Below are 10628 nucleotides of genomic sequence, written 5' to 3'. Positions count from 1 at the left end.
CGACTTTAGCATCTTCAACATAGACCAATATTACCCGGTGTAACTGGGAGGGGATGTCTCCTTACCCCTCCACGGCACACACATATAAATATTGTTTTCATGGGGGGGGGGGACGGCGGACGGGATCTTGCCACCATGCCCTGCCTGATGTACCATGCAGTTGAGATAGAGTTTCTAAACCATGGCGTCCCCCGTAGCCCAGAAAAGTTTTTAAACAGTAGTTGGGATAAACCATAGTTTTGTAAATCTAGGAGGTAGGTCATCAAATGAATATGACTTTTATGATATGTTAATCCCAAAATGACATAGTTTCTCTTAAATGAATATATTGTTAACGCGCTTTAAATATCTGGATGCGATAGACTTGGTGTAGAAAATTATATGTACATTAAAATGTTGGCAATACTAAAGATCTAATTATAGTTTTTAATTACACACTGTTATAACCACCCATGGAAGTTTTAATGACGATAAATCATATAGTCTATTCAGCTGGACGTAAGACATAAAATAAATAGATACAGTTGGTTTAACTTGAAGGTAAATATTATATTGCATATACATGTATATATCACATTTCAGTTAAATCGCATTATATATCTTATTGTTTATGCTGTCTTACGTATTTGTCAACATCAAGGTGAACTTGTTCTATTGCCCCATTTAGCCTTTTTCTCGTTTAAAAAATGTATATTTTTTCTCCTATAGACTCTTCTTCGCGGAAATCTATCAGACATCTAAACACATCCCCGTATGTCAAGACAGCCAACTTCGACACAGTCATATAATAGGGCATATAGATAGTGGATAGGTACAGTTACTTGAGACCCAAGATGGCGTCTCTGTTCACTTGACGCCATCAAGATAAAATATAGATTAAATTGCGACAACTGTGAAGCAAGAAATTTCATTTGACGTCATGAAAATATGATTTGAAGTGTACAAAGACGCCATATTGGGTCCCAAGTAATTGTACCTACTGACTATCTATTTATAGGCATTATTATATTGTTGTGTCGAAGTTGTCTGCCCCGAGAAGGATGTGGATAGATATGTCATAGATTTCCACGAAAAAATGCCTATATGAGATAAAACATACATTTTTTAACAAGGAAAGTATAGCTGAACATACTATTATTATTATACAACAAAAGCGCACATTATTGCTGTAGTTATATAGCCATATTCATATGAAAATAACAGATAAATGCGCTATTAAATATATTTAATCAAAATTTAGATAATAATTTGGGAGATAAAACTTTTTTGCCTTCTAGCCAGCAAAATAAGTGCATGAAATTCCATGATTTTTTTATCTGGAGCCATTCCGGAATGTGTGTCAGTTTTCAGTCATTGATCATTAATTGTATCATAAATATTTCGAAAATCGAAATTTCCTTAAATTTAACTAATGGATAAAACATTTAACTTAAAATCAGTGGAATTTAAATAAAAGGTGTCTGCCACTCTGCTCTAAGCGCGACACGTGTTTCGAGCATATGTTTCATCAGTGTCATGTAATACGAGATATTGCTCTCCGAAACTTAGTTCTTTTTCTTGCAATTTGTTTGGGGTGAGACGTTAACACTCCTCGCCTTTCTCTTGCAATTTGTTTGGGATAAGACGTTATTACTCCCCGCATATGTGTAAATAATAATATTAATAAACAGCACAAATTTAACAGATACAAATACATGTTATTCCACAGGTAGACAGATATTAAAGGGGGCCCAGTGGAGGGGGTGCAGTTGGTTTAGAGTTTGTCCGAATCCTTAGCAATAAAACATGCAATAGGGTGTTAACACAATAATATTAAAACATGTAATAGAGTGTTAACACATGTAATAATAGTGTTAACACATGTAATAATAGTGTTAACACATGTAATAATAGTGTTAACACATGTAATAATAGTGTTAACACAACAGTATTAAAACATGTAATAGAGTTTTAACACAATAGTATTAACACATGTAATATAGTGTTAACACAATAGTTTTAAAACATGTAATAGAGTGTTAAAACATGTAATATAGTGTTAACACAATAGTTTTAAAACATGTAATAGAGTGTTAAAACATGTAATATATGGTTAACACAATAGTGTTAAAACTAATGTAATAGAGTACACAATTTTTGTCGGATTGTCCGATAAAACTTACAGTATACGTAATGGAGAGTAATATTTTAAAACATTTCTTTATTTATAGGTAAAACTATCCTGTCAAACTAGCTGATTATCTTTAAATAGACATAAAGTACAGCATGTCGGGTAAGTATATTTATTATATACACGTATTTAATAAACTTAATGTATTTAATAATTATTGGAATTAACTCACCCCATCGTCTCTTGACTATATATACTGTGTTTAAATTTAAAGTCAATCGGATAAAAACGTTATCCTCTATTGCGTCGGGTATTGGGTGGCCAAATGGTTAACGCTTGTGCATTGTATCATAAGGTCTGTCATTAAGTCAAATGGTGTTGATTCGATTCCCCACTGTGACAAGGAATAGGGTCGCCTGTACAACCTCGTAGGTATTCTCCTGGTCCTCCAGGAGTTCTCTATTGTTCTCTATTGTTTAAACAAACAAACCTTTTGTTCTGCAATCTCATGGGGAATAAAAGGACCATTGTGGTCGGTACAAGTGGCTCATCGGTGACCCGAAGTCCACAAAAAGTAGCGGTGCAGTTTAATATGAAACATTATGAATTTATAGATTTTCCCGGATATTTTGATACCTGTCGGAGTCATGAAGAATTAGAGAAGATTCTTGGTAAACTGGTACAATTATCTCTGCCTGGTCCTCATGTTTTTGCTTATGTTATCAGCATCGCCTCCAGATTTACAGATGAAGACAAACAAACTCTCCTGAGACTAACAGAAACATTTGGATACGACGTTTTTAAATACATGGTGGTCATTTTCACATGTAAAAATAACCTGCGCCATGCCTACCAAAGCCCAGAGCAGTATATTGTGGACTTCAATTCCAGTCTATGTCGTCAAGGACAAAAACCACCGGAACATATTAAGTATTTGATAGATATTTTGGACGAAGGCAGATATGCCTTTGTTGAATGCATTTGGTGTGATTGATCAGCTAAAAGCAAAACATGGGGACAAACACTACACCAACGAGATGTGTCATTCTATGTGTCTATGACTAGTCTCTGTCTACAGTTGTATGACGTCTGACTTACCATGTTTTTATTTTGAAAAATTCATATATTTTTTATATGTATTTAGCCAGGTGTGCCGCTATGTTTTCGTGTGTGCCAAAGTGTGTCGTTGGCAAAAAAAGGTTGAGAACCACTGCTCTAAATTTTAAGAATTATATATCCAACTTTGATTTATATTTAGTTTTGTAATATTTGGGTTTTTTTTCTACAACATCCTTCGGGTGTATATTTTTAAGTATAATAGCAATTATGAATGTAACCAATATTTTGACCGTACTTTATATAATAAAAACTAAATTGTATATAGTCTTGTTATAATATATCTTATATGTAAATGCATTAAAATATCTAAAATATTTTTTTAGATGGCTTTCGATTGAATATTTTTTATTTATATTGTTTGGTTTTGTACATTTTTGGGGGAGATAATAACAATTATGTAATTAATATTTTGGCCGTATTTTATGTTTTAGCTCAATTGATTATAGTTTTACTATAATATATAGTATAAATGGATTATTCGGTCAAGTCATTTGAAAACCGGAGTCGAAAACCTCTAATATTGCTTTATAAGTTACCTACGCAACACCCCCTTGGAGCTAGTCAGCGTCGAACAAATCTGAAGAAGTATTTTAAGGTGAATCCTCTCGGTAGAGGGGTGGGGGCTAAATTGGACTAATCGAAAAAAAACTAACCAAACATCATGTATTCAACAATGTGTGAATATGTCTAAATGATACGATATTAGCAGCCACATTTTTTATTTAAGGGTCTTGTTATAATCAAACGCCCCCCCCCCCCCCTGTATGACAGGGTTACACTAGAGGGGTTATTTAAAAACTATTTAATAAAAACAAAACAACGTATAAGGATGAGGTGGTGCTGGCATATTTATTGGATCAATTTCAATATTTTCAACTTCTTCCCCTAAATTCCTTGATAAATTTCAACCAAATTTAGTATCCGTGATATTAGAGCGATGGTTGTTCCCATTTGTTGAAGCTGTTTGTTTATTTGCTTGAATCAAGGAAATAGCAATGGTAAAAGAAGTGTCTTATGCATATTGTAGCTTTCATGTAGTTATTTAAATAGTCATAGATTTTAAAGGAAAATCTTATATCTGCCCTATATGACCTGTGGTTATGATTTTGCAGATGCCAAGCATTACCCTTTAAGCTGTTCTCTACATTCAAATGCACAGAAAAATTCATGTTTTTATATTATATCCCAAAACTTAATTTCTTATTTCTATTATGCTTTTTCAACATGTCCACATGTTTCTAGACATCTTCGCAAGATTCAATTAAAATTAAGATTCAATATGAAGATTAAAATATGAATATGGCAAACCTAAAATTGTAAATGAGTACATAGCCTTTATGTTCATTTCTTTTATATTATCCATAACGTTTTTCCCCATAAATTAGTTATATAACTTTTCTGCATATATTTTTTGGTAACATAGGAGAGAGGTAATATATACTTAGCCTATTCTTCAATCCTTTTCTGAGAATAGAATATTGTTTATAAATTCTCACATACAGGCAGCTGTACAGGGAGAGGGGTTTTACACAGGCTAACCCACCCTCATTCTGAATACAAATATTCTTTGAAAGCTAGTAGCGCGACACTCTAGACCACTTGGCCATCCCAACTCCGACATTTACTGTTAACCGATGACTATTAAGCCCCTTTATCTTTTAATATTTTTGTATAGTTTAGTAATATATGAACTTGGATAGATAAGTATTTTATGTGTGCTTTATTATATTTTGTAGAATTTTGAACTGTAAGAATTATATGGACCAATTGAGGTCTGTCTTATTGAACTATTTTTCAATTTTTGTATTTTATGAATTATCTAAGCAGCTTTAAGTCAACATTTTTTGTATTTTATGAATTATTTAAGCACATTTTTTATCTTCAGATGGCTCTTAGATTTTAAGAATTATACTTCCAATTTTGAATTACTTTTATAATATTTGTTTTTAGACGGCTTTTGATTGTTTAATCTTTATTTAAATTATGTTTTTGTATTTTTATTTATTTTTTTTTCTTTTTGATATAACAATCATATATGTAACCAATATAAATAAACTAAATAAAATTCAGTTTTGCTAAAATATATGTTGTATGTAAATGCATTAATATATCTTAAAGATACTGGGTAATTAATTTCACTTCCGGTGCTACACGTACCAATTATGACGTTGTTGCCTTTAACGCACACTAGTATAATCGAAATATTTCGAAGGCTTGAAGAATATGGAGTTATTCAATGATGTTGTCTTAGTGGCGGATCAATAGGCAATGTTTACATTCAATAATACATTGCACAACGTCAGATATGAGCGTATTGGAAACATTCAACGACTAATCGAATAGGCAGCTTAAGGTTTAGATTGTTCGTACTTGATTTTATTGTATTATTATCTGTTCCACGACATGAACTGTATTTACAATATTATACGTCTTGCAATCCACTTTGTCATGTGAAGCAGTAGTTTCAAGCTTGGACAGATTGGCTATACGAGCATCTGGGCAAGGGAGCCGCTGAGTTGGATACAAATACCGCAATTAATGAATGAAAAGGGGATAGGCCTAGTAGTCTAGAGTTTGTGGCTTCTCAAACTCGTGGGTTTACTCCGTTTCCCTACTGCACAGGAAAGACCCCGTGCGCTAAGAATATAAAAATAAGACAACTTGTCTGCGATATCACCTTCGGTGGAAGCGGATGTTAAAATCTAATAGAAGAAGAATTAATGAATTATGGTGGTCGAAGGGTGCCAGTGTCGGTATAAAACCATCGTTCGGGTTAATTGGAGACAAATGACGTCATATGTGGATTTGGGGTTAGAGTAAGAATTAGGGCTAGGTTTAGAGTTAGCGCTAGCTCTGTTTACCTTGACGAAATCTGCAGCCCTAACCCCTAACCCACAATTCACATATTATGATGGTATAAATGCTAGACCGTCTCCGATCTAGAGTTCTCTTCTGGGTTAATTATTTCATTAGCTACAATCTCACTCCTACAGAAGTCCACCATGACCTCAACAAATTCTGTGTACAATACTGGGGCACAACTTATGGGTAAACATGATTTTCAGGGATCGTAGACCTTTGTATAAGGGCCATCATAGTGTATAGGGGCGGTACGGGGTGGGGCATGTAAACTGGTATCTGATACTAGCGGGTGAACCCGAAGTAGCATTACTCCGATCTATGTCACTCCCCGGTCCGATCTATGCCTTTACACCAAATGTCAACCTCAGGACAACCCTAGAGTAGTCGTCAACCCTGAACAGACTGACGACAGTCACAAAAAGAAAGCTGATATTTGTCGTTTCCATCCTTCACATTGTCTGCTGTGTCAAACATTATATAGCACCAAGTTCAAAGGGTATCAAATAAATAAAATGAAATGGGTTTAACGTCCTACTGGCCTAATGACGACAGGCATACGCCATAAAGTGTGCTATGATGGAAATTTTGTCCGGGCAGTGGCACTATGGCAAACTCTTATATCGAATTCCAACTACCAAGGGATCTTTTACGTGCACGTCAATATTTACAGGGGACCTCGCGGTTTCTTCCCATCCGAACGACTAGACAGCTGTCCTTGTCAGCCCCCCCCACCCCATTCTGCTCCATTGACAAGGGGAAACCACGTCGGAAAAACACGATGAACTCAAGGGGTATTAGGGATAACTAGAACCCCATCCGAACGACTAGACAGCTGTCCTTGTCAGCCCCCCTACCCCATTCTGCACCACTGACAAGGGGAAACCACGTCAGAAAAACCCGATGAACTCAAGGGATATAAAGGATAACTAGAACGCCATAAATTAATCACTATATTACCAATTTTCGAAACTTTAGGCAGGCAACACTAGTCCTTATCAGGTACAAGTCTGGGATCGAAACCTCTTGACTCAATGACAGATCACTCGACCAACTAACCCAAGGAATAATAATGGCGGTGGGATTATCAAGTATTTAAATCCAGATAATCTACAGCTGTTCTGATCAGAGTCAAGAGTTGATTTCGTTGATGTTTATTATAACGATATGTAACTCAATTTGAAACGGAAGCAACTTAATTTGAAACGGAATATGTACAGGATATGGAACCACCCTACTATAATCAAATCAAGACGGATAGTCAAAGTAATTATTTTATTGACAATGTTAATAGTTTCCACTAGCCATAGGGACACTCCTTTGGTCTGCAGATTTTGGAATGGTCGCCCGCCTTCACAAACTGGTAACAACAGTTTTCCAACTCCTGTTGGACACATCCGTCGACCTCCTCCATTAGACCAGCTTTATAACCAATTCTAAAACAAACGGACCATATTTTTATAAACTTAACAGTTAACAGTGATGGCAGTGATATTCGTAAAAAATATTTAATAAACGCTTGTGTTTATCTTAATAATATCAATTAATAAATGCCGTTTGAACAGCAGTTTTGAGTACTTGATGTTACGACTAGTTTGTGAGATTTTGGGACTTGGAAGTAGGAGCCGAGGAGCACGACCCCCCTCCCCCCCCCCCCCGCTGCTCGCAAAAAACTTAACATTGTCTCCACCTTGAACCACCTGCCCCCGCTAATCAAATTCCTGGACACGCACCTGCATGCAGTTTTAATTTTCGGTTTCGTTTTCAACCTAAGCTGTCGACTGTGGAACCGACATTATCTTAGCATTGACTTGTGCTACAGACCTAGAATTCTGCCCATTGTCTTAACATGTAGACTGATCTATCCAAAAATACTGAACTAAAATGGATTCTTATCTTACAACATCAACACATATTCGACCCTAAGTTTGTATCTTACAAATTCAATCGTACCCACAATATCCAAAAGATTCCGTATAACAAAAATACTTATAACATTTAGTGTAGTCAATCTTAAATTCTCCAACCTGTAGAGTACCTACAGCTGTTGCACATGTTAAATCTGTAATAAAAATAATTTGAAGGAAGCATGAAATGAAATGAAATGGGATTTAACGTCCTACTGTTCTGGTCCGACTGGGTTTATTAATACATACGCCATATAATGCCACGGGATCTTTTACGTGCACGTCAATGTATACAAGGGACCTCGGTTTTCCGTACCATTCGAACGACTAGACAGCTGTCCTTGTCCTGTACCACTGACAAGGGGAAACCACCTCGGTTGAAGGAAGTAATTTACCTATAGCCTAATATACATAAATGGAAGGGAACAATTTATCTATAATTAGATATTGGGGTGGTTGAACGGAACCGCATAATTATAAACACGGAGAAAACCCACCCACGAGTTTGAGTGAGAGAGAGAGAGAGAGAGAGAGGTCTAACACCCAATCGACACCAGGAATAACATGGTTCATAGTTATTGCTAATCCCCCACTGTCAGGTGGATTAACGTTTGGTGGATTAACATTTGACAGATTGCAAGGAGATACTTATTTTCCTACTTGTCTCCGAATTATAATTGCTAGGGGATATTTTACTTATAGTACGCATTTTTACACAAGACCTTGGGATGTCCATTCCAAAAAGCTAGACACAATTTCCTGCAGAATTCCCCAAGTTTCTTCTAGGCGTACGCTGGTATTCGAACCGGCGACCCGTTGAGAGAGAGAGAAAACCAGCGGCTGCCAGGCAGGATACGCCCAGATTTTCGAGAGATGGATAGAAAACAAGCTAAAACGAAAGTGATTTTCCTACAATCAAGGGCCATAATTCAGGAAATTACAATTCGATATGCGCAAATAAAAATTGTGACCTGTATAGGGTCCACAACCTTGATATACCATAGTTTTACGCAATTTGAGAACGAGGGGCGGCCATTTTGTCTGTCAGTTTTGGGCCGATTTTCACGAAATTCGAACTCAGTCGTCCTTAGGGTGTAACCGTGATATAATAATACGTTTTTTTTTAAATCGGATAAAAATTATGACCTCTATAGGGTCCACAAGCCAAAAAACGCGTTTTTGCGTACAATCAGGGGCCATAATTCATGAAGTTACGGTCCGATATGCGCGAATATCGAAAGGAACCAAGATCGTTGTTTTATAAACTTACATTTCAAGTTTCAACAAAATCGGATAAAAATTGTGACCTCTATAGGGTCCACAACCTTGATATACCTTATTTTTACGCTATTTGAGAACGAAAGGCGGCCATTTTGTCTGTCAGTTTTGGGCCGATTTTCACGAAATTCGAACTCAGCCGTCCTTAGGGTTTAACGGTAATATAATAATACGGTTTTTTAAATCGGATAAAAATTATGACCTCTATAGGGTCCACAAGCCAAAAAACGCGTTTTTACGTACAATCAGGGGCCATAATTTCAGGAAGTTACGGTCCGATATGCGCGAATATCGAAAGGAACCGAGACCTTTGTTTTATAAACTTACATTTCAAAATTCAACAAAATCGGATAAAAATTGTGACCTCTATAGAGTCCACAACCTTGATATACCATATTTTTACGCTATTTGAGAACGAAAGGCGGCCATTTTGTCTGTCAGTTTTGGGCCGATTTTCACGAAATTCGAACTCAGCCGTCCTTAGGGTTTAACGGTAATATAATAATACGGTTTTTTAAATCGGATAAAAATTATGACCTCTATAGGGTCCACAAGCCAAAAAACGCGTTTTTACGTACAATCAGGGGCCATAATTCAGGAAGTTACGGTCCGATATGCGCGAATATCGAAAGGAACCGAGACCTTTGGGTTATAAACTTACATTATCTCGTGCTTTGAGTGCCCATCCTGTCCCACATCTGACGATAAAGGATAAAGCACACGGTCGAGAAACTTTTCATAAAAATTGATTTACAGAAAAAAAAAAAAAAATGTGTAGCTGAGCACGGGGGGTGGGGGGGTTCGACCCCCCCCCGCCTCTGGATCCGCCCCTGGACCTACACGTGTTTCGAATATGGCAAAAACGGATGATAATGCTATGTTTTAAATTTGTTTACTTTTTCATATTGACTATAACTATAGGATAGTGTTTGCAAATTAGACCTACGCGTGTTTCGAATATGGCAAAAATGGATGATAAATCTATAGTCGTTATCATTTGGTTGAATTCTGATCTAATAGCCTAGATGGTGTAAATTTAAAACGGCAATCAAAATGAATCCATAATGGGGGTTCTTTCCATATGGATATTGTTTTTAAATATATATCTAATAAATTTTTCAGGGTTACTGAATTCTGTTTTGATATCAAAAATAAATTTAAGAAATCCAACCACGTCAATGATAACAACTATTCAAGGTCCTAGTGTAGTAAAGACAAGTAAAACGAAATTTTGAACGATAAAAAACAAAACGAAATAGGATCTGTGTTTTAATCAGATTGCTATGCACAAATCTGTTGAACCAGATATTTGATGTCAGTGAACCCATTTGTTTCCTTGAGACTTATTTCACACA

Source organism: Patella vulgata, chromosome 5 (genome assembly GCF_932274485.2).
Source record: "Patella vulgata chromosome 5, xgPatVulg1.2, whole genome shotgun sequence".
NCBI lineage: Eukaryota > Metazoa > Mollusca > Gastropoda > Patellidae > Patella > Patella vulgata.
Note: the sequence above shows the minus strand (reverse complement) of the source record.